Here is a 22,829-nt window from a genome sequence, read left to right on the forward strand (position 1 = left end):
AACCATCTAAATTTTTCTATGAATTTTTAAACTTTACCACTGACTTAGCTGGCATGTTAATATTTTCTAACTTTTCAGGTGTAAATGGTAATCTCTCTCCTTTAGTAAAACAGTAATGTGAAAAATAATCATTTGAATAGTCTATCCTAAAATAATTATTATATTTTTATGATACTTGTGATTAGTTTTGATTTGATAGTACTTTTACCCATTTTATTTAATAAGTACTACATAGCGTTTCTAAAGGAGATCAGCCCTGGGTGTTCTTTGGAAGGAATGATGCTAAAGCTGAAACGCCAGTACTTTGGCCACCTCATGCGAAGAGCTGACTCATTGGAAAAGACTCTGATGCTGGGAGGGACTGGGGGCAGGAGGAGAAGGGGATGACCGAGGATGAGATGGCTGGATGGCATCACAGACTCGATGGACATGAGTCTGAGTGAACTCTGGGAGATGGTGATGGACAGGGAGGCCTGGCGTGCTGCGATTCATGGGGTCGCAGAGAGTCGGACATGACTGAGTGACTAAACTGAACTGAACATAACATTTTATACTTGCAATAGTCTAAATAAGTTAAAATTTATTTTTTGAAATGTTCACAAATCTCTTGAGATAACTGCAGTTACTTTGGGAAATCATATGAACAGTGAAATGAATCATATGAATTTCTAAGAAGAGAACTTTGAGCTCTGCTCTTCAGAATGATGACATTTAACATTAATAGTATTACAGATGTTTTATAAAAATGTAATAGCCTAAAAGTATTTAATTATTTTCAAAGATTATGACTAGAGAGTCACTATGCTGCTGCTGCTGCTGCTAAGTCGCTTCAGTCGTGTCCGACTCTGTGTGACCCCGTAGACGGCAGCCCACCAGGCTTAGTCGTCCCTGGGATTCTCCAGGCAAGAACACTGGAGTGGGGTGCCATTTCCTTCTCCAGTGCATGAAGGTGAAAAGTGAAAGTGAAGTCGCTCAGTCGTGTCCGAGAGAGTCACTCTACTCTTTTAATAAATTATTTCTCTTGCCCTTAAAATCTGTGTAATCTCTAATGCTATTATTGTTGTCATTGCTTAGTCTTTAAGTTGTGTCTGACTCTTCTGCAATCCCACGGTAGCCCACTAGGTTCCTCTTTTTATGGGATTTCCCAGGCAAGCATACTGGAGTGGGTTTCTATTTCCTTCACCAGGGGATCTTCCCGACCCAGGGATTGAGCCCACATCTCTTGCATTGGCAAGCTGATTCTCTACCAGTGAGCCACCAAGGAAGCCCTCTAATGCTACATGTGACTTAAAAAAAAAATAAGCATACAACCTTCTCTGGGAGGTACTAGTGGGTGGTACTTAAGATCTCAGACCTAAGAGTCAGGCAGGATGGAGTTTAAAAGCCTAGCTCAGCCACTTACTAGCACAGTGACATTGGCTAGATCAGCCCCTCTTATTATTAAATGGGGACCATAATGGTAGCTTCCTGGTGCTATCATAAAGAGATCTTCCCTAGTGGCCCAGACAGTAAAGAATCTGCCTGCAATGCAGGAGACCCTGGTTTGATCTCTGGGTCTGGAATATCCCCTGCAGAAAGAAATGGCTACCCACTGCAATATTCTTGCCTGGAGAATTCCACAAACAGGATCCTGGCAAGCTACAGTCCATGGGGTTGCAAAGAGTTGGACATGACTAAGCCACTAACACTTGCGCTTTCAATGGTAGCATCCCATTGGATTTATGAGAATTAAATATTTAATATCTGATGAGTACAGAGCAGGAACACTTGCTGGTTGAGTGCAAACTCCAAAGTATCTGAGCTGGAACCCTAGCTCTGCAGTTCACTAGCCATTTGACCTTGGTCAAATTTCTTAACCTCTCTGAGCCTAATTTTCTCATCTACAAAATGCAGATAATAATAGCACTTGCCCCTTGAAATATTGTGAGGATTAAATGAGTCAATATACATTAAGTGTTTAGAGTAGTACCTGGCACAAATTGACAACAAGTATTCAATATGTGTGTGGTGTGTGTGTGTGTGTGTGTGTGTGTGTGTGTGTGTGTGAGTGTGTGAGTGTGTGAGTGAGTGAGTGAGTGTATGTATTAGTCACTTAGTCTTGCCTGACTCTTTGCATGGACTGTATACCCACCAGGCTCCTCTATGCATGGGATGGATTTTCCAGGCAAGAATACTGGAGTAGGTAGCCATTTCCTTCTCCAGGAGATCTACCCAACCCAGGGATTGAACCTGGGTCTACTGCACAGCAGGCAGATTCTTTACCCACTGAGCTACTAGGGAAGCCACATATATGTTATTTGTAGTTTGCTACAGAGGAATCAGAGATCAAATTGCCAACATCCGCTGGATCATGGAAAAAGCTAGAGAGTTCCAGAAAAACATCTATTTCTGCTTTATTGACTATGCCAAAGCCTTTGACTGTGTGGATCACAATAAACTGTGGAAAATTCTTCAAGAGATGGGAATACCAGACCACCTAACCTGCCTCTTGAGAAACCTATATGCAGGTCAGGAAGCAACAGTTAGAACTGGACATGGACCAACAGACTGGTTCCAAATAGGAAAAGGTGTACGTCAAGGCTGTATATTGTCACCCTGCTTATTTAACTTATATGCAGAGTACATCATGAGAAATGCTGGACTGGAAGAAACACAAGCTGGAATCAAGATTGCCAGGAGAAATATCAATAACCTCAGATATGCAGATGACACCACCCTTATGGCAGAAAGTGAAGAGGAGCTAAAAAGCCTCTTGATGAAAGTGAAAGAGGAGAGTGAAGAAGTTGGCTTAAAGCTCAGCATTCAGAAAACGAAGATCATGACATCCAGTCCCATTACTTCATGGGAAATAGATGGGAAACAGTGCAAACAGTGTCAGACTTTATTTTGGGGGGCTCCAAAATCACTGCAGATGGTGACTACAGCCATGAAATTAAAAGACGCTTACTCCTTGGAAGAAAAGTTATGACCAAACTAGACAGCATATTCAAAAGCAGGGACATTACTTTGCCGACTAAGGTCCGTCTAGTCAAGGCTATGGTTTTCCAGTAGTCATGTATGGATGTGAGAGTTGGACTGTGAAGAAGGCTGAGCACCGAAGAATTGATGCTTTTGAACTGTGGTGTTGGAGAAGACTCTTGAGAGTCCCTTGGACTGCAAGGAGATCCAACCAGTCCATTCTGAAGGAGATCAGCCCTGGGATTTCTTTGGAGGGAATGATGCTGAAGCTGAAACTCCAGTACTTTGCCCACCTCATGCGAAGAGTTGACTCATTGGAAAAGACTCTGATGCTGGGAGGGATTGGGGGCAGGAGGAGAAGGGGATGACCGAGGATGAGATGGCTGGATGGCATCACGGACTCAATGGACATGAGTCTGAGTGAACTCCGGGAGATGGTGATGGACAGGGAGGCCTGGCGTGCTGTGATTCATGGGGTCGCAAAGAGTCGGACACGACTGAGCGACTGAACTGAACTGAACTGAACCGAACGTATGGTTTCACCCTTTGCCACAATTGTTTGGTAATCTAATAAACGAACCAAATTCCCTGATAAGTTAAATCCAAATGCACTAAAATCACAGAATTAATTTGAGGGTGTGGAGAAGTAAAGCATTTCCACACCAATGTCCCATGATATGCAAGAAAAGACTTTCTGTTCTACACATTTTCATATTTGCCATGTGTTTTAAAGTTAAAACTTATAAGCATCTGATATTTAAATTAAAAAGATATGCTAAAATAACAGGTAGATACTTCTACAGTTAAATTAACAGCAATTGTTCAGTATAGCCTTAAGGCAAATCCCAGTTTCAAGAACTCAGCAAAGCATTACCATCCATTAGCAGGCCTCCTGCTACCTGAGTCATTCTATGGCCTCAGCTGCTCAGCAGAGCACTTAAAGATTCTAGGGAATCAATAGGCAAAACTCCTTCATTTGATCAGGAACACATTATTTTGGATCTCTATCTTTGGTACTAGAGCCCCCTCTGGCTGGTTTATTTCTATCGGAACTGTTTTCTCCTTTGAGCCAGGAGTGAAATAGCCCTGGGAAGAAACAAAGAGGGTGGGGAGACAGGTAAGCTTAAATCGACCAAGAATACCCAGGCAATAACCCAATGAAAGAACACACACAGCATATGGGTGATAGGCTTGTTCTACTAGGGAGAGGAGAACCAGGAAACTGTTAGAGCTAACTTTATATCCCTGAAAGCAGGCTCCTGCCAAATTGCTGTAGAGGTTTGTGGACCTGTTGGTCCTGTTGAGATTCTGTTGGGTCTGTCCTACCTTTTCGTCCTGTCACCATACAAAAGTCACCGATGAGGATTTGTTTCTCTGGATAAAGCTTATTGATTTACAGAGAAACAAACTGTTTTAATCACTGTTTGAATTCCTGATGCCTTTCCCTGTGCCTTGAAGGAAATGTTGAATCAGAGTAAATTGAATGATTAAGTTGGATTCTACACTAAATCTGATGATACCTTCTAGTCTTAACCTCCCTTGGCATCTCGTAATTCTTTATTTTTGAATGATGATCTTATTTTTTTTTTAATTTCTGCCAATATTTAATCTTGTACTATGGAAACCCTTATGCAGTGGAGACAATGAAGATGAATCAGATGTATTACTAATGGGAGAATTAGAAAGTTCTAATGGGAGAGAAAAACATAAAGGTAACTCATTTTAGTGCTAGACAGAATGAAATCAGCTCTGTGGTTGAACTTGAGCCATGATTCCAATTGAATCGAGCAGAGAGAAAGATGTGATTCATCTTAATCAGAAGAGCCAAAATGCTCCAGAGAATTTAAAATTTAATATGTGCTTTCAGAACTTTATCTTCCCTTCACTGAGCATGTGGGCATTCTCAATAGTAAATATCAACACTCTAGCCAACTGGGCTAGCTAGCTTCAATTATGAGTATATAATACAGAGCTAGCTGACTGCGTTCATTAATTTCCTTCTTCAGTGATTCAACAAACATTTATTAAGCATTTATTGTGGACTTGACACAGACCCAGACAATGAGGATTCACAAAAAAAATGGAGAATTTTTGCTCAAGAAGATTATGGTCTAATGTAGAAAACACCGATAATATAAATTGGGAAACATGCTATGAATGAACATGAATGATTGTAAGGAGGCACCAATCAGGTAATGGGTCAAAGACGACTTCTCTGAGAAAGTGCCACTTAAGCTAAACTTTGAGATACAAGTGAAACCAGACACTAGATGGATAAAGAGTAGAGGAGAGCATCTAGACAGAGTGAAAGCATGTGCGTATGAAGGCCCCAGGGCAGGAAGGATCTTCATACCTTCCAGGACTAAAAGACATCAGTTGTGACTGGAGTTGAATGACAGGATGCTGAAGGACATGAAATGATACTGTCAGGGTGAACAGGGGCCAAATCATGTGCATCTTTGTTGACCATATTTGCAGATTTGTTATTTTATTCCAAGTGCAATGGGAAGTTCTTGCAAAATGGCCAATATGTGAGACGGTCAAGTGTGTTGTTTTTAAGTTCTTCACAGTACTTAGCTACTGTGAAGAAAATGCATTGAAGGGGCCAAGAATAGAAACAAAGACAGTTAGGGGTGACTTGGAGAAGGAAGAGAAAAGTGAAGTTTTCAAGTATGTGGTGAAGATATATTGGCATTTGCCAAATAGTGGCATTGCCACTTATTGATAATCTAGATGTGGCATTTGTCCAAGAATGAGACTGTCTTGTTACTGAGCCATTGAATGGATTGAGGTGCCATTTGTGAGATGGGGAAGGCTGTGGGGGAACCCTTAGGGGACAATGCTGGGCACACTGGAAAGACTGTGATGATTCTGAAAAGAGGCAGAATTGGAAAACATCTGTCTGAAAACGCTGTTAATATTCTGCATTTTCCCCATTTTCTATCAAATATCTGGAGTTGGGAAAATATCTGAACAACTGACTCTCTTACTTTTACCAGTAATTTTTAATATAAAAGTGATGACTATGGCTACTTCAGCTACTTTGAACAATTATATAAACATTTGATAGATTGATTTTATAGACATTCTTAATGTCCAGATGATTTGGGGGGATTATTTTTGGTTTTGTTTATTTCTTTTTACATGAGACAGAAGGTAAACAGTATTTCTTTTCATTGTATAGGTAAAATGTTAAGGGATTCCTTGAAAAAATAATTTGTAGTAGAATTTATAGTTTTTCAAGTTATACTCTTATGTTTATTCCATCTGTTGTACAGCGACTATTTCTGAGATGACCTTTGACATATGTGGTTTGTCTTTATGGCCTTATGGTGGTACTGATCTTCTCATTATTTGACTAGAATCATCTGGCTGATAATTTATGACCATGTATTTCAGTAAGGAATATTTGGGTAATGTGCAGCACTGATTTAGAATGCTTCCTCTTAACAATATATAAAAATTTCCCTACCCTCAGAGATTTGGTCATTGCAAGCAGCTGGGGTGTCTGTGTGCGGGCAGTCAGTTGAGAAAAAAAATGGCTAATCACGTATAGCAAGCTGTGATTAGGCAAATCCATTTAGACTTGCCAAGCAACCAAAAATATACAAGGAAGAAAATACGAAGTGTGCATGCGGTTTCCCAGGAAATAGGTTCATAATAAAAATCTTTCTAGTGACTTTCCCAAGGACACTCCAAGTCATAATTTCTCAGGAACGAGACAATTAAACATGTAGAGACCATTGATTTATGTGGTCTGAGCCAAAAAACCCTAAACCTATAGAAGAAATGCATTTCCTTCTAAGATGTGTGTTGCTTTAAGATAATATAGCTAGTTGAAGACCAAGTTCTATTAAAGATTGCCCCACTCTTCCAAACTAAAATGTTCAAAGTCCTTTTCTGTTGATTCTTCATTCTTCTTGGCCACCTTTGTTAAATCAGGCATTATGTCCTTTGGAACTTACCTCCAGCTAACTAGTCTCTTGTGTAAAATCTCCATTGCCATTGTTGTGGTGTCCATATCTTCCTTATGTCTTGTTTTATCTGCTGTAATAGACTCCATTCGAATCCCTCCCTTCCATTTGCATACACTTGTAGGTTAATCTTCCAAAAATCCCAGCTCTGTTAATTGATTCCCCTGCTCAAAAGTGTCTAGTGGCTCTTCACTGGCCCTAGATAAAAATCTAAATTTCCTGTTATATCATTTCATATCCTCTATAACCTCCCTCTCCAGCAACAGCATTTAATTTCAGTCTTTTCTTCTCTCTTCTCTATTCATCCTTCTTCTCCAGCTAAACTGTGTTATGTACAATTTCTGAAACGTATGCCATGCTCTACTGCCTCTAAGCCTTTGCTCGTCCCATTGAATGCTTTTCCTTATCACTGTGACCACTACCTGTCAAATCTTCTCCATTTCTAAGAGCCAAGCCAGTTCAGTTCTTTGTTGTTGTTGCTGTTCAGTTGCTAAGTCATGTCTGACTCTTTGTGACCCCATGATCTGCAGCACTCCAGGCTTCCCTGTCCTTCATTTTCTCCCACAATTTGCTCACTAATGTCCATAGAGTCAGTGATGTCATCTAACCACTCATCCTCTGTCACCCCCTTCTCCTCTTGCCCTCAGTCTTTCCCAGCATCATGGTCTTTTCTAGTGAGTCAGCTCTTCACATCAGGTGGCCAAAGTACTGGAGCTTCAGCATCAGTCCTTCCAATGAATATTCAGGACTGATTTCTTTCAGGATTGACTGGTTTGATCTCCTTGCAGTCCAGAGACTCTCAAGAGTCTTCTCCAGCACCACAATTCAAAAGCATCAATTCTTTGGCACTCAGCTTTGTTTATGGTCTAACTCTCACATTCTGTCTCCTCCACAAAGCTATCACTAATTGATCCACTCAGAAAGTCTTTCACTTCTAAGAGCTTTTAAAATACTTTGGGGTTTTTTTTTCTCTTCTTTTTCTCAATTTTTTCTTATTAGGCCCTCCAAGTAACTCATAGCCTACAGAAAAGAGAGATATCAATAGCCCAAATTAAGGAGATAAACAAGTTGCAAAACCTAACATTTAAGACACTGAGTTTTTAATCTCTACCCTGGCCTGTGCTAAATTTGAAGCATTTAATGAACACTTAATAGGGAAGTGCAAATCCCCAGCTTAGTCTGTGACCAAACTCTGTGTCATAAGTGGGAGGAATATGGGATGGAGAGAGAGAGTCGGGTCCAAGACAGATCATGCCTGTCCCTGAAGTAAGGCAGGGGGAAAAAGGAGTGGACAAGATGGAAGCTGAATGATTTAACTTCCAATAGCTGTTGCTTATGAGGAACATCCTTGCATGGACCCCCTCTTTTATCATACCTTACAGAAACTATCTGTTCAAGAGTTTGGAATAAATAGCATTTAAAGTATCTAGCACTTTGCTTAACAGGCCAATTAATCAAAAAGCAATTTCCAAATTATTGAGGATTTTTAATTTTATTTTTTCTTAATAACCAACATGACAGATTTATTGTCCAGCTTGGTTAAATATCCTCTCGGCATGCCCTTGATATTACAGACATTTTCTCAAATATCTAACTGGGATAAAGTTTATGGCTTGTCTCAATCTCTGCGTGCACAGTTCTTTTCTCTCATCTGTTCTTGTTCTCCATCTGTTCTTGTCTTTTCTCTCTTGACAATAACATGGACAGAGTAAATTTCCTCAAAGTTGAAAGATGAGAAACTCCTCATCTGGCATTTGGTAAATTAACCTTTTCACAACTTTTAACATTTGGGATACAAACCTACAGCTGCAGGTATTGAGTACGTAAGGCAAGCCCCATGAACATTTGAATGAGCGAAGATTTTTGGACTTCTCTGGTTGTCCAGTGGTTAAGACTCCAAGTTTCCAATGCGGAGGGGCATAGATTTGATCCCTGGTCAGGGAATTAAGATCCCATATGCTGCATTGCACTGCCAAAAAAAGAGAAAAAAATGGGATGAATGAGCTAAAATTTTAATTCAAAATTGAATGCACCATTCTTACAACCTAGTACAGGATATTTTCCATTGAAATTCTTATTTTTATTCCATCTGTCCGTGTATAATATTGCTGATGGCATTTTGTAACAAGTTGGACAACTACCACCTGACCTTGATAATTGGGGAGTATTTAGATTAGCAGAGTTTTCAGTTGTCCAGAATTCAGCTCTTCATACCCAAACAGATCACCAGACCACTGGGCAAACACTGAACACAAAGGTAATGCAACAATTTTGATTATTGGCATCCAACCATCTACTGTACATTCCCCCCTTTCTTGCCACGAGGTAAATTGTAATGTATATTCATTTTTTTAAATGTACATAGAAATGTGTCTCTCAATGCAAGGCACCATTTACTCTTTATTTAGGCCCCTGTCCCAGGACCTGAGTTCTAAGTGGTAGGTAGACCTCTTTTGTGGTAAAGGGCCTTTCTGAATAATGGTATGACTCTTAATAATCACAAATGGCAAATTCAGCTGTTTGGCATGAGGTCTCAAGACACTACATTTTCCTTTTTGTGCTAAACTTTTTTCAGTCCTTTTGAGCTACCCAAATTGTTCTTTTGGAGGAAACAAGGATATGCTTGAGTGCACGTGCAGTGCAACTTTCTGCTGAAATATAATGTTCATGGTCAAAAAGAAAATGCCTAACTCTATGTTAAGCCAAGAAAATAGTCTTCTTGGAAGTAAATTGTGACTACATCACTACTCTCTGATTCTCCCAAAGGACAATTTTTTTTTTTTTAATAACTGAACAAAGGACAATATATTGGGTTGGCCAAAAAGTTGATTCGGATTTTTCCCTAAGACCTTGATGAGCTCACTTTGTTCCCAGGCACTTCCTGTAGAATTTCTTGAATGTGTCCATTGCTAGTTTCTCATTATTTCTGGATAAATGAAATGCATATCACTTATGGGTTAGGAGGTTCTTTCTCCAAGCTGATATTTGGTCGGTCTTCGTAATGACATCTGTAGAAAAGCTCTCTCCTGAGGCCTTAAAGAAATTATTTATTCATGAAAAAACAAACTACAATTTTTCTGCTTTAGTCCCCACTGTTCTGTACCTTATAACATTATAGGAGAGTAAAACAATTAGTTCTATTTGCTAAATCCTTTTGGAAACTAAGGAGTATATCACACCTCTCATTTGCCCCTTGAGGTTAAGATGTAGTCATTGTTTCTTTTCTTTGCTGTTTAAAGCTGGCTCATGATTTTTAACAGAATTTATTATCAATGGCTTCTTGAAAGTCAAAATTATTTTTACTGTGAAAACTTCAGATATAAAAAAATGCATTGTACTAGATGTAGTCCAGTTTTTGACATTCTAAATTTTATCATTCACATAGAAAATGCTGTTTACCTAGCTATGAATATTTGTTCGGGTAAATATTTACTTGTATAAGATTTTTTCAATTTTTTTATTAAAGTATAGTTGATTTACAATATTTTGTTTCAGATATGCAGCAAAGTGATTCAGCTATTTTTTCTGGTTATATTGCATTATAAGTTACTACAAAATATTGAATATAATTTCCTGCGCTATACAGTAAATCTTTGTTGCTTGTCTATTTTATGATATCTGTCAATATCCATACTCCTAAACTCCTGATTTATCCCCCTTCACCCTCCCCTTTAGTAACCACAAGCTTGTTTTCTATGTCTGTGAGACTGTTTCTGCTTTGTATATAGATCCATTTGTATGTATAGTATTTTTAAAAGTTTTCAGAGGAAGTGTGTTGCTATGATAAATACTGTGACTATAAATATTTCTAATTTAAGATCAATAGCAAAGCAGCTTCATGAAAAGACTTTAGGTTTTAGACAGACTCTAAGTTTAAACCCTTGCTTTACCTGACTGTAAAATGGGCATACGAAGTCATCTTGGTTACTGTGAGCATTTAGTGAGATACTTGGCACATCTCAGTGCCCAATAATTTTAAAGTGTTCTCCTTATTTGTTTATGTTTTCAAGAAGCAAGTATGTGCAGAAAATAATTGTCCATTCACTCAATAAATATTTTATTTCAAAAACATTTATTAAGCCAGGTAGTTCTAAGCACTAAATCAAAAAAATGACAATAAACAAAGATTGTTGGCTTTCCTCCCAAGTACCTTCTTAGAAAACTGGCATTCACCTAGGCTGAAATAATGCAGTCCTTTTCTGCTGGCTGGCACCGACTTCATGCTAAATTCATCACAGTCCCCTAACTAAATCCATTTTGGTTCTCCAACTCATCAACCAGTGTACATTAAATTCTTCTCCTTCTCTGGAACATTGAGATCTGATAAAATTAAAGATTGCAGTATTTTTATTCACGGACCGTGACTCTGAGTGCCGTTAGCTGTCAGTCAAAAGCCTCGTACTACATAGACTTTGTCTCTGAGCATAATTCAATTGCGGCCAGATTGACACATCATCCCTTACAGAAAGTTACTAGGAAAGAGAACATCTCTGCTCTTAATATCCACAAAGAAAGCCAACTTAGGACTTTTTAAACATGGAATCTTCTATGGGCTAACCAATTATGAGATCCCACCAAAAATCCACCGTAAGTAGGAAATCGTCATATTAAAGACAGTATTAGGAAATGTTGAGAATAAAAAGAGAGCAGTCAGGAAAAGGGAAGACTAAAAATAACAAAAGAAACAGGTGAGGCACATTTTTCTAGGTGATTCAGAGCCTTAGAGCCGTGAATCATTACATACATTGTTTGTTCAATATAGGCCAGTAGTCTGAGGAAGAAAGAGTTCAGTAGCTGCTGCCCCGGAACCTAAAACTGTTCACTGAATGTTCATGAGTAGTTGAGTCAGGAAAATTTAGCCTTCAAAGATCCATTCATGTGAATAAATTGTGGTACCCGTTTTTAAAAATCATGATCATTTTGTTGTACAAGAATTCCTATTTTTCAAATATTCTAATCTCTGAAAATACACACATCCACTCATGTATTTAGTAAAATATTAATTGAACACCCCCTGACTGTGTTTGACTAAAAATTGGACATAGAGACCCAGTGTGCCCTCAAGGGAGATAGTGGTCCCAGTATAGTGTGTGAAATGCACACATACATAGATAATTGTAAATACCATCACGTAAGTATATGCATAGGCTTTTATGAGGAAGTCTTGAGCAAGACTTCAACTTCTACTTTAACGCTTTGGGAGGAAACAAATTGCCAATACTTTATAGCTATTCCCTTGGGAGACTGACCCAATCACTGAATTTTTCCCCCCTATAATTGAGCTGAAAGTGGGACATTTTTTTTAATTGTCCATCAGTGTTATTTCTGCCCTCTACAGCTATGAAGACAACTTTTCATAGAAGAGCCCTTCATACAAGGTCTCCTCTTATGCCTCTCTCTTTTAGGATAAGGAATCCCATTTATTAATCATTCGTGATACAGAGTGATAATTCAGACCTTTTTTTTTTTTTTTTTTTTTAACTGTTTTCATCTTAACTAATTTTCTCAAGTCTGGCAACATCCTACCCAAATAACAATACACAGAATTACATAGAGAGATCCTTTGATATGCTTCTAAGTGTAGACCGTGGAGAATAGAGTTCTTTTTTTTTTAATTTGTTTTTATTTATTTCTTTGACTGTGTTGCGTCTTAGTTGCAGCATGTGGGATCTACTTCCTTGACCAGGGGTTGAACCCCTGGCCCCCTGCGTTGGGAGCATGGAGCTTTAGCCACTGGACCACTGGGGAAGTCCCCCAGAATAGAGTTCTTTACATGAACTCCACACTCTAATTATTTGTGCTGCTTCTGCTTACTCACTCAGTCATATCCAGCTCTTTGCAACCCCATGGACTGTAGCCTGTCAGGCTCCTCCTACCGTGGGATTTTCCAGGCAAGAGTTCTGGAATGGATTGCCATTTCATTCTCCAGGGGATCTTGCTGACCTAGAGACAGAACACGTGTCTTTTATGTCTCCTGCATTGGCAGGCAGATTCTTTACCACTAGCACCACCTGGGAAGCTTCTGATTATGTAATAGAATATAAAATTGTGTAAGCATTGTTTTTAAGACTCTTTTTGTTGGTTCATAACAAGATTGTAGCTAGTTAAATATTCTATTTATGTTCTATTTTAGGATAATTAACTCAATGTAAATTTATAAATTTTGATTTATCTCTAAAAATATGGTTAAGCTGGGCTTAGAGCTATTGATATCATTTTAATAATAACTCATTTGATCCTCATGTTAGCTACCCTTTCCTTATGTCAGTTACAGGTGACTTGAAGGTAGACAGATGGAATTCTTAGAAATAGAACTTGGCAAGGAAGCATGTTGCCCAGAATACCTAGAAATAAAATGAATCCCGCAGTTTCAAGGAAAGACTAAATATTGAACTAATAGAAAGACAAAAATGAAAATCATGCCTGAAGGCAAAGTTTTACACCAAGAAGATTGTATACACTACTAAAGAACTGGTTTCCAGATTATTAGAGCAGATTAATCTTACCTGCTTATAGAAATTCTCTCCTTCAATAATTCATAAAATAAACACAAGAAAAATTAATAACCATAAATGTATGCAAACAGTGATGAAAGAAGTCATGAAGCACAACACAATGCAATATATTCAAAAACTTTGATAGAGGAAAGAAGCAGTAGCAGAGAGGTTTAGCAAGGCTCCAATACCCCTCCTGAAACTGTTGGTAATTGACAGACTCCAACTTCTTTCTCACTGATACCACTTAATCTTGGAAAAGAGAACACCAAGATGGTAGCCTTCTCTTTTTCAGAATAGTTGAACTTGCCATTGCATGCTAAGTTGCATCAGTCATGTCCAACTCTTTGCTACCCTGCGGACGGTAGCCAGCCTGCCAACAAAATAGAATTCACAGTTTAGAAAGTGCAGATTTATTTTTCTGGAATAAAATGTAAAATGTATACAATAAAATGATACCCAGTCATAAAAAAATTACTTAATATTGACATTTGTAAGTCTAAAAGTGTTAAAGTGTATGAAGAAATGGAAAGAAACACCACTTGATATATATCCTGAAAGATGTTTGACTAGGAAGAGAAATGCTAAGTAGATTCAGCTCAATTCATTCAACAAACATCTAGTTTAAAATCTCTCACCAAGGATCAGGGAATGCAGAAAGGTGAACACAAAACAAAAAGATCCCTCTCCCCCTCAATTTCCGTGATATAATCATTAGAGCCTTTAAAAGTACAATTCTTCAATCAGAACAGTCTTGAACGAAGTTTTTATATACATTTAAATTAGTATGCCAAACAAACAGTATGCCAACTAAAACAATCTGTACATCTCGCTTGATCCAGGATGGATCAAAAATATTGTTTTCGCTATCTGTCAAATCTATTATTTTCTCATAAAAAGAAAGTAACCTTTTTTAATGGAACTTGTCTTCAAAAGCTCCAACTGTTCTTTCTTTGATATTTTATTTTTTCCCCCAGGTGTTTGCACTTTGATTTTCTGATGAATTGGAGCATTGCACAGCTCTTTGGTGCAGGAGAGCAATGTTAGAACAAAAGGTGCATAATTTTCAGAAGTATCTCTCCTCTATGCCTAAATTTAAAATCAAATTGATGTTTTCCGTTTTTGCTTGAGAGGAAACTAACCCTTCGAGACTCTGCGCTGACATTCACTGATAAAAGCATCTTTTAGCTCTACTATCGCATGGATTTCCTCACTTCTCTAAATAGCACAGCAGTGTATTCATTTGCTTGAGTATCTGTCAGATGCATTTCCATCCTAGACTGTTACTGGCAACAAGCTTTCTAGATGGTCCAGGAAAGACTGGTAGTGATCACTTCCTGATGTCTCCATTAGATCAGGCTTCAGAGGGGTTATACTGCGGATGAGTGCTAGCAAGCAAAATATAGCAGTTGAGTGTCTGGCAACTCACCAAACAGTTGATGAAACTGAATTGCTCCCCTTCTGAATCTTGCCTTCAGCACTTGGAAATTAGTGTCTATTCATTCACAGAAGGTGCTGTGATCTCCTCACTGAGGAATCATGCCTGGTTATTTTGTTCATGAACTTAGCTGGTATAGTCCCTCAGTGTTGTAATTCACAACTTTTAAAACTCAGGTAGGCCTTTCTCTTGGAACTTTTCTCAAGAAAACATTTGGCCATTTAAGAAAACTTAAGAAAAAGCCAAAGCTATTCTGGACATTAGTTCTAAATTCAATACAGTTTCTCAGGAATAAAACACAACTGTTAAGATTAGTATCAAGGAAGATGGAGTAGTGAATTGTGAAAAGCTCCAGCTTTACTCTTGCCACTTGTATTTATAGTGGCTTTCAGTTAATATCAGTAACAGCATTAGATGGGACATCTGTTAGAGTGAAACATTTGACCCATTAGGCAGTTTTTTAATAAAATAAGTTGAAGCTTCTGGCTTATTTTTTCTACCTTGGTTCTCCAGTCCTTAGCAATAAATTTTCATTTTCATGAAGGATATCAGATATTTTTCCAGGAAAAAGCTACTGTGGTTTTCCAATAATATACTCTCAAAATTATGACCAACCTAGACAGCATATTAAAAAGCAGAGACATTACTTTGTCAACAAAGGTCCGTCTAGTCAAGGCTATGGTTTTTCCAGTAGTCGTGTATGGATGTGAGAGTTGGACTATAAAGAAAGCTGAGTGCTGAAGAATTGATGCTTTTGAACTGTGGTGTTGGAGAAGACTCTTGAGAGTTCCTTGGACTGCAAGGAGATCCAACCAGTCCATCCTAAAGGAGATCAGTCCTGGGTGTTCATTAGAAGGACTGATATTAAAGCTGAAACTCCAATATTTTGGCCACCTGATGCAAGGAGCTGACTCATTTGAAAAGACCCTAATGTTGGAAAAGATTGGGGGCAGGAGGAGAAGGGGATCACAGAGGATGAGATGGTTGGATGGCATCACCGACTCAGTGGACGTGAGTTTGGGTAAATTCCGGCAGTTAGTGATGGACAGGGAGGCCTGGAGTGCTACAGTTCATGGGGTTGCAAAGAGTCACACACGACTGAGCAACTGAACTGAACTGAACTCTCAAAATTTGTCTGTGAAGATATACAAAAATATGTTTAAGAAAGGAAATGATAGAGGGTTTCTTAAAGCCTAGAATTCCCTACAACACCTCCTTGGTTGTTCGGCAACCTGTCCTCCTAGGTTTTCTCATCTGGTCTTACAACTTTAAATTTTATCCCTATACTGTATATTTAACATAGTGATGCTCATGATGTACATCTAATAGGCATTTCAAGATTGACTTCTATAAAACACACCCATTTTATTTTCAAACCCAATTCTTCCTTGAGTCTTGCCTCACACAGGAAATGGTACCCAGTTTCCTACAAAAATGTAGGAGCTATCCGTGATTTATCTTTCTGACTCACATCCTGCATCTAATTCATTAGCAAATCCTGTCAACTATACTCTCAAAATAAATCTTAAATCAAGTCATCCTTCACCAACTCTGTTCCTGCTATCATCCAAACCATCATATCTTAACATAGATTGCTGTAAGCGTGTTAAACTCCTCTCTGTTTCTGCTTTGCCGCTTCTACAGTCTATTCTCCATCCAACAGATGGAGTGACTATTTTTTAATTAACCAGATCATATTCACTCAACCTTCTGCTTCAAACTATCCACCAGCTTCCTTCCCCAGTTAATCAAAATGAAGTGCCTCGCCATAGTCTGCAAGCCCCTGGTTACCTCTTTGACCTCATCCCATGTCAATCTCCCTTTGCCCTTGAGGCTTCAGTCAGATGAGTTCTCTTGCTATTGAACTCGAAGGTTCTAAGTGTTTTTCTGCCCGAGGCTTTGTACCTGTTGTTCTTTCTGCCTAGCACACGGCCCCCACTGATATTCATGAGGGTTTTTCCCTCACTTTATTGACGGCTTAATTTATGCTCAGGGCAATATCTCCAGCAGGTATTGTATTAAGAATTTATCCCTTTGTTTCTTATAGTATATAAGCCCATAGGGCTTTCCAGGTGACTCAGAGGTAGAGAATTGGACTGCAAAGCAGGAAACGTGGGTTCAGTCCCTGGGTCAGGAAGATCCCCTGGAGAAGAGACTGGCCACCCATTCCAATATTCTTGCCTGGAGAATCCCCATGGACAGAGAAACATCCCTGGCTATAGTCCACGGGGTAGCCAAAGAGTCAGACAGGACTTAGTGACTAACAGCAATAACAGTAAGCCCACAAGGGCAGAAAAGTCTGTTTTGTTCATTGATGTATCCTCAAGTACCTATAACAGAAGCTCACGTGGGGTAAATGTTCAATATATGTTTGTTGAATAAATGCAAATATTAAGGAATTGTCATATGAAAGAATTTTGTTCATACAGAGGGCAGAACTAGAAAAGGTAGGTGTAATTGGATAGCAGACCTTGGCTTTGGGGAAAGAAAGGCACGAGAACTACCTGATGCTAAAGCGCAGAGCCTGTCATGTGCTTGGCGAGCTCTTTGTTGCTGCAGGGGTTCAGGGAGAAGCTATAAGGGTCATTTTACAGGGGAGATTCAACTGGGTTATCTCTTAAGCCCTGTTCACCTATGAGAATCTACATTTGAGGATGGGAAGCAAAGAAAGAAGAGTTTGCATTTGATTAATTGGTAAATATGAGCATGAAGCAAAATCCACAGATACAGCCACTTTAAATAACTCTACAGCAAAAAAAAAAAAAAAAAAAGTCCCCCAGAAAAGGCATGAGGTGGTCTCCCTCCCAAACACACTTCATTCCAGGATGCCCTTTCTGATTTATGGAGGGCCCATGATTCTAACCCTTTTACTGTTCCCTGGCTACTTGCTGTCTCCTGTTGGTTTGTGAATATAGTCCACCAGGCGCAAATCCACTTGCTCTTGCATTTTAACCTTTAGGTGAGGCTGCTTCCCAGAACCTCATTGCTCTTTCATCCTAAATCATATTGAGGAAAGACTCAGACCACCCCACCCCACCCCATCTAGGCTTTTTTTTTTTTTTCTATAAAGGACTTAGTGAAAGTTATTATAGTGTGAAATACACAGGGAAATATTCAAGGAACAGCTTCAAAATTATTCAGAAATGCTATATCTTGGGGAGAATTTGGCATTGGAAAGTGGGAGCCGAGAAATATATCAACCACCTGCTGTGTACCAAACGTTTAGATCCTTGAACCATTCCTTGAACTTCAATGCTGGGTGAAGTATTCCATACACATTTATATCTAGTTTGTTGAATGAACTAGATTTAGTAAGGTAAAGGCAGAAACCAACTTTATTTTTTCTCTCTCTGACCTCCCACAGAGCCCTCTGAGGCTAAATTTACCCCAACTTTTAATGTAGTCTCAGATTGGTTACTTAGAATAATAATTAAAATTTTCCTTGGTCTGATGATCCCATAATTTTAACATAGTTAAATGTAAAAACCTCTGAGCTCTTGTCTGATTTAAAATATCTTTCACTTCTCCAGCTCCAGCTTGCTTCAGACCCCAAAAAATCTGCAGTGATGAGCCTTTTTTGCTCAACATGGGAAGCAAGTGATCATGGGAAAAGGACATAGTTTTAGGGGCTGTGTTTATTGCAGTGTGATTTCAGTACCCTTAGGATGGCATATGTATAATATCTGATGATTTCTCCTTCCTGGGGCTTTTGTTGGCTCCTTTGAGCTTCTCCTGATGTCTTAAGACTGTGGTTTTCTGGATGGAAGCAAGACTTCCTTGGATGGCCGTATTTGATTCCTCAGTCTTCAGTGTCCAGTGGTCCACCCCTCTATTGAGCTGCAGGCAGTCCTCTTGAATATAATCCCCTAAATAAGGAAACTTGACCAGTTTCTCACCTCTAGACCCACATCTAGTCCATGGGAAATATGCACATTTTCCTTTTGTCCAAGGGATTTCAGCTGTCTCCCACTGCAGCACCCAAGCTTCACTCTGCTCCTAATTGAAATAACTCTCTCCCTTTAGTTGCTAAGTCATGTCCAACTCTTGCAAGCCCATGAACTGTAGCCTTCCAGGCTCCTCTGTCCATGGGATTCTCCAGGCAACAGTACTAGAGTGGGTTGCCATTTCCTTCTCCAGGGGATCTTCCTGACCCAGGAATCGAACCCAGGTCTCCTGCACTGCAGGCAGATTCTTTACCACTGAGCTATGAGGGAAGCTGAAATAACTCTAGTAAATGTAAAGTCTCTCACTTTACATTTTTCTGGTGGAGGCAGCATCCAGGTTTTTGACCCTTACAGTCCAACCCTTACAAGGAGGCATATGTCAAGAGCTCTAAGTCAACTCAGAGAGGGCCTGTCTTTTAAACTTAAGTTGAAGAGAAAGCATCTCTAATTCTAACAAAACCAGTTTAGGATCACCTCCTTTTCAAACTGTGAGTGGGATATTGCATGTGGGATTATTTTAGAATTCTTTCAAAATAAAAGGAAGAATGGTACTTAAGATTGTATTTCATGACTTTTTTTCTGACCAATCCTGAAAGATACTACTATTAGATACTACTATTCCCTGTTTTATGATTTAAGAAACTAAATCTTAAGTTTAAATTAGTTACCCAAGAACACCCAACCAACATTGGTGAGTATAAGTGCTCTGTTCTCACAGCACTTATTTCTTTGAGAGAGACAGAATATAAACTAATAATATACAGGGAGATAAATTCACATATGTTCATGTATACAGGCATACAAATTATGAAGGGCTATGAAGATAAGTGCAGTGAGCAATGATGGAAATTGACAGGGAGGACAAAGAAGACCTTTTCAAGAGTTGATGATTAAACTGAGTTATTAAGTAACAAAGAGGACCTTTTCAAGAGTTGATGATTAAACTGAGTTATTAAGTGTAAGGGTTCTTTAAATATATCATTTCCTTATGAAGCATAAGAAAAGAACATGCCAGGCAGGAAAACTGGTAGGGGCAAAAGGTAGAAAGTGGCTTAGTAAGTAAGTTACTGGCTGGAACACAGCGAGTATGAGAGAAGCTGAATAAGGCATGGCTGAACAGTGAGTGTGGGTTAGGAGACTTAGGTGAGAGTCCTGGGAGCTAAAAGCCTTTACGGCCTTCCCCTTTGTTGTACTATAATAGAAGTTGTAAGATTAATGTCAGAAAGGCTCGTTAATCTTCACATAATAGCCTTTATATTGGGTTGGCCAAAAGGTCCATTCAGGGTTTTCCATAACATCTTACGAATGACCTGAAAGAACTTTTTGGCCAACCCGATACTTTGCGACACTCTTGCTTTTCATCCCTACCATTTTCCTCCCTCTGAATTGTACCTTCTCTTTCTAGATCTCTTCATGTCAGCACACCTTCATGTATCCATGTGGCTCACTCTTCAAACCAGCTCCCATTTCAATTTCCCCTGGAAATGTTTTGGTTAAACTTAAGAAATATAAAAATACTCTGGTCTTAACTAAGTAATTTTTTTTTTCTCCTCACCAATTCAGCCCTCTCTTCCTTTTGAAACATGCTGTCAAAATGAGAGTTCTCACCCAGAGAAGCTCAATTTGCAACCACCAAGCAGCCTGCAATGAAACATTCATGTGGCTGACAGGCCAGCTGAATCTTCTTGACTTACTTCTGATGCTCCTAGGCTAGAAGGGATGTATCTTTCTGATGCCCCTCGGTCTGTGCTAAAGATGAATAAGGACCTTTAGTTAAATGCGCCTTTCTAAAAATTTTAACTATAGTTCAGAGATTCTGGTTCATTTTTAGTATTTGTTTTAGAAATACAAATCTTTCTCATGATTGAAAATCTCTAGAATTTTCCCCTTTGTAGAAAAGGATGCACTGTCACATAGAAGTTGAAAGCACAACCTAAGCCTCAGTTTTCTTTTATAAATAGAATCTACTTGTTTAGAGGTTTGTTAAGAAGACTAAATGAAGCAGCTGTTGCTCAGTATTTGACTTTTTTACTGTTATTGCCAAATAACAGCATGACGATCTGGGGAGACCTTTGAATATGATGGCTAAGAAAGAATGAACAGTTAAATCTCCTTTAGAAAAAGGTCCTGGAAGCAACTGGTTGACCACAAATTAGAAACCAATCCTTTTTCTTGGTGGTCCAGTATTTTGAAGCCTTTTGCTTAGTTTTCAGCAGACTCTTGACAGTTTTACTAGTGACAGAGTATCTCATTGAATCGTTTAGTTTTTGCCCCTTGAAGACCATATATACCTGCAGATTGCATCTGTAGTAGTTACAAGAGAGAAAAAGATAAACATTTTTATTGTGTGCCCACTGCTTACATATATTCACTCCTTTAATTCCCAAAACAATTCTGTTTTAAAGAGGAAGAGACGTCCATTTCACATAACAGCGGTTGCTTCTACATCATTTCCCTTCATTGCATCTTGGATTGCACCAACAAAAAGCAACAAGAGAGTTGTTTGTTGTTGCTCCTTGGGGGGCTTGCATTAACCTTTTGGTCACCACCTTTGAAAGCTGTGTGTCCAATAAACTATTTTAACTCCCAGATGTGTTCTTTAAAAGCAAGTTGGGCAACCTACCTCCCATCACCTACCCACCCCCCAAAAAAAAACACATTCCTGATGTTGTTTCTTCTTCAACTTATAATTTTACTTTTTCACTTTCCAAACTATTATTTCAACAGGCACCATCTTTTCCAAATTAAAAAGATAGACTTCTGCTTTTGCTCAGAATATAATGCAGAGTGATTTCTGTTTCCTTTGGAGAAAAGGAGGAGGAAGAAGATGTTTCTCCTCTCCTGCTAGCAGCTGAGTCCTTTCATTTGCCTGGTCCAGTGGGGCTTTTGTTTCTCTGCTAAAGAGCCCTGTTATTTTTCAAGAGCTTTTGTATACAACATTCCTTCCTGTGCTTCTGCTCAACCAGCACATTTTGCAGGAGTTAATGTCAAAAAGATTAAGGGTTGTTGAGTTTGGGGGTATTTTATGATGTTCTTATTCTCCCTCCAAATCTTTCACGAACAGGGACTTTATCCTATTGCTAAAGAGTGGATGTGTTGGCCAGTTTGGTCTCTTGTTTGATTTTGGTGGTTTGGGAAGAGAGGAAAGAATGCCCTGAATATTTTTAACAAGCTTCACCTGTGAGTATTGTATTGCTGTTTTGCTGTTTCTTCAGCTACTATCTGTACCCTGACAGAAGACCATCCTTGGGTATAACAATGGTGAAACCTGAAAGCGAATCTCACTTGCAGTTTTCCCTGTATTCAAGGTTACCTCTACACTGATGTGTTTGGTAGGAAGTAGCTGTATACATAGCTAAGAGCAAAGGACAATGAAAAGAAAGTGAAATTGCATATTGATGGGTAAAAATGTTTTTCTCTAGGTACTTAACTTATTCCCCCAAATTGAGATTACTAGTTGTCCAGGATATCTGCATGGCAGGGATTTCTGTACCTGGAATTCCACTGGCAGGTACTGTTAGGAACTCGTGCTTACTGTCAGTTGCAGCTGGCAGACTGAAGGAAGAATATCCTCCCATTAGCAGCAGCTTACAGCCCAGCCTGGTGAAAGTTCTAAACCTGTCAGCTCTTTATCTTGAGAACAACAGCAGCAGCACAACCAGGCTCAGCTCGTATGTCAAGAATAAGTTGAAACATACGCTCTCGGTTGGAAAAGATTCTGTCTTATAGCAGATTGGAGTCCTTTTTTGCTTTGTCAGCACGGCACGTTGGAGAGAGTACAGGCTTGGATCTCAGATTAGGTTCAATTCATGTATATGATTCTTGTATGTAGATGTCCACAAATACAGTGACTCTCTGAGTCTCAGCCACTTTTGCTATAAGTTGATAATAATATGAATAACACCAGTGTTGGAGTGTGGTTTTCCAGTTTAAGTCAGAGAATAGGAGATGTAAAGGCACAGTAAACATTCCACAAATGGCAGCTCTTATTATTTGTGTTCTAGAATTATTTAATTCTCAT

General features: G+C 39.0%; 1 protein-coding gene across 37 annotated transcripts in view; it reads left to right on the forward strand.

Moving 5' to 3' along the window:
• The window catches only part of DLG2 (discs large MAGUK scaffold protein 2), a 2,369,976-nt gene that overhangs the window by 1,675,152 nt on the left and 671,995 nt on the right, over positions 1-22,829 (forward strand). The window lies entirely within an intron of this gene.

The sequence above is a fragment of the Ovis aries genome, chromosome 21 (assembly GCF_016772045.2).
Source record: "Ovis aries strain OAR_USU_Benz2616 breed Rambouillet chromosome 21, ARS-UI_Ramb_v3.0, whole genome shotgun sequence".
NCBI classification, from domain to species: domain Eukaryota; kingdom Metazoa; phylum Chordata; class Mammalia; order Artiodactyla; family Bovidae; genus Ovis; species Ovis aries.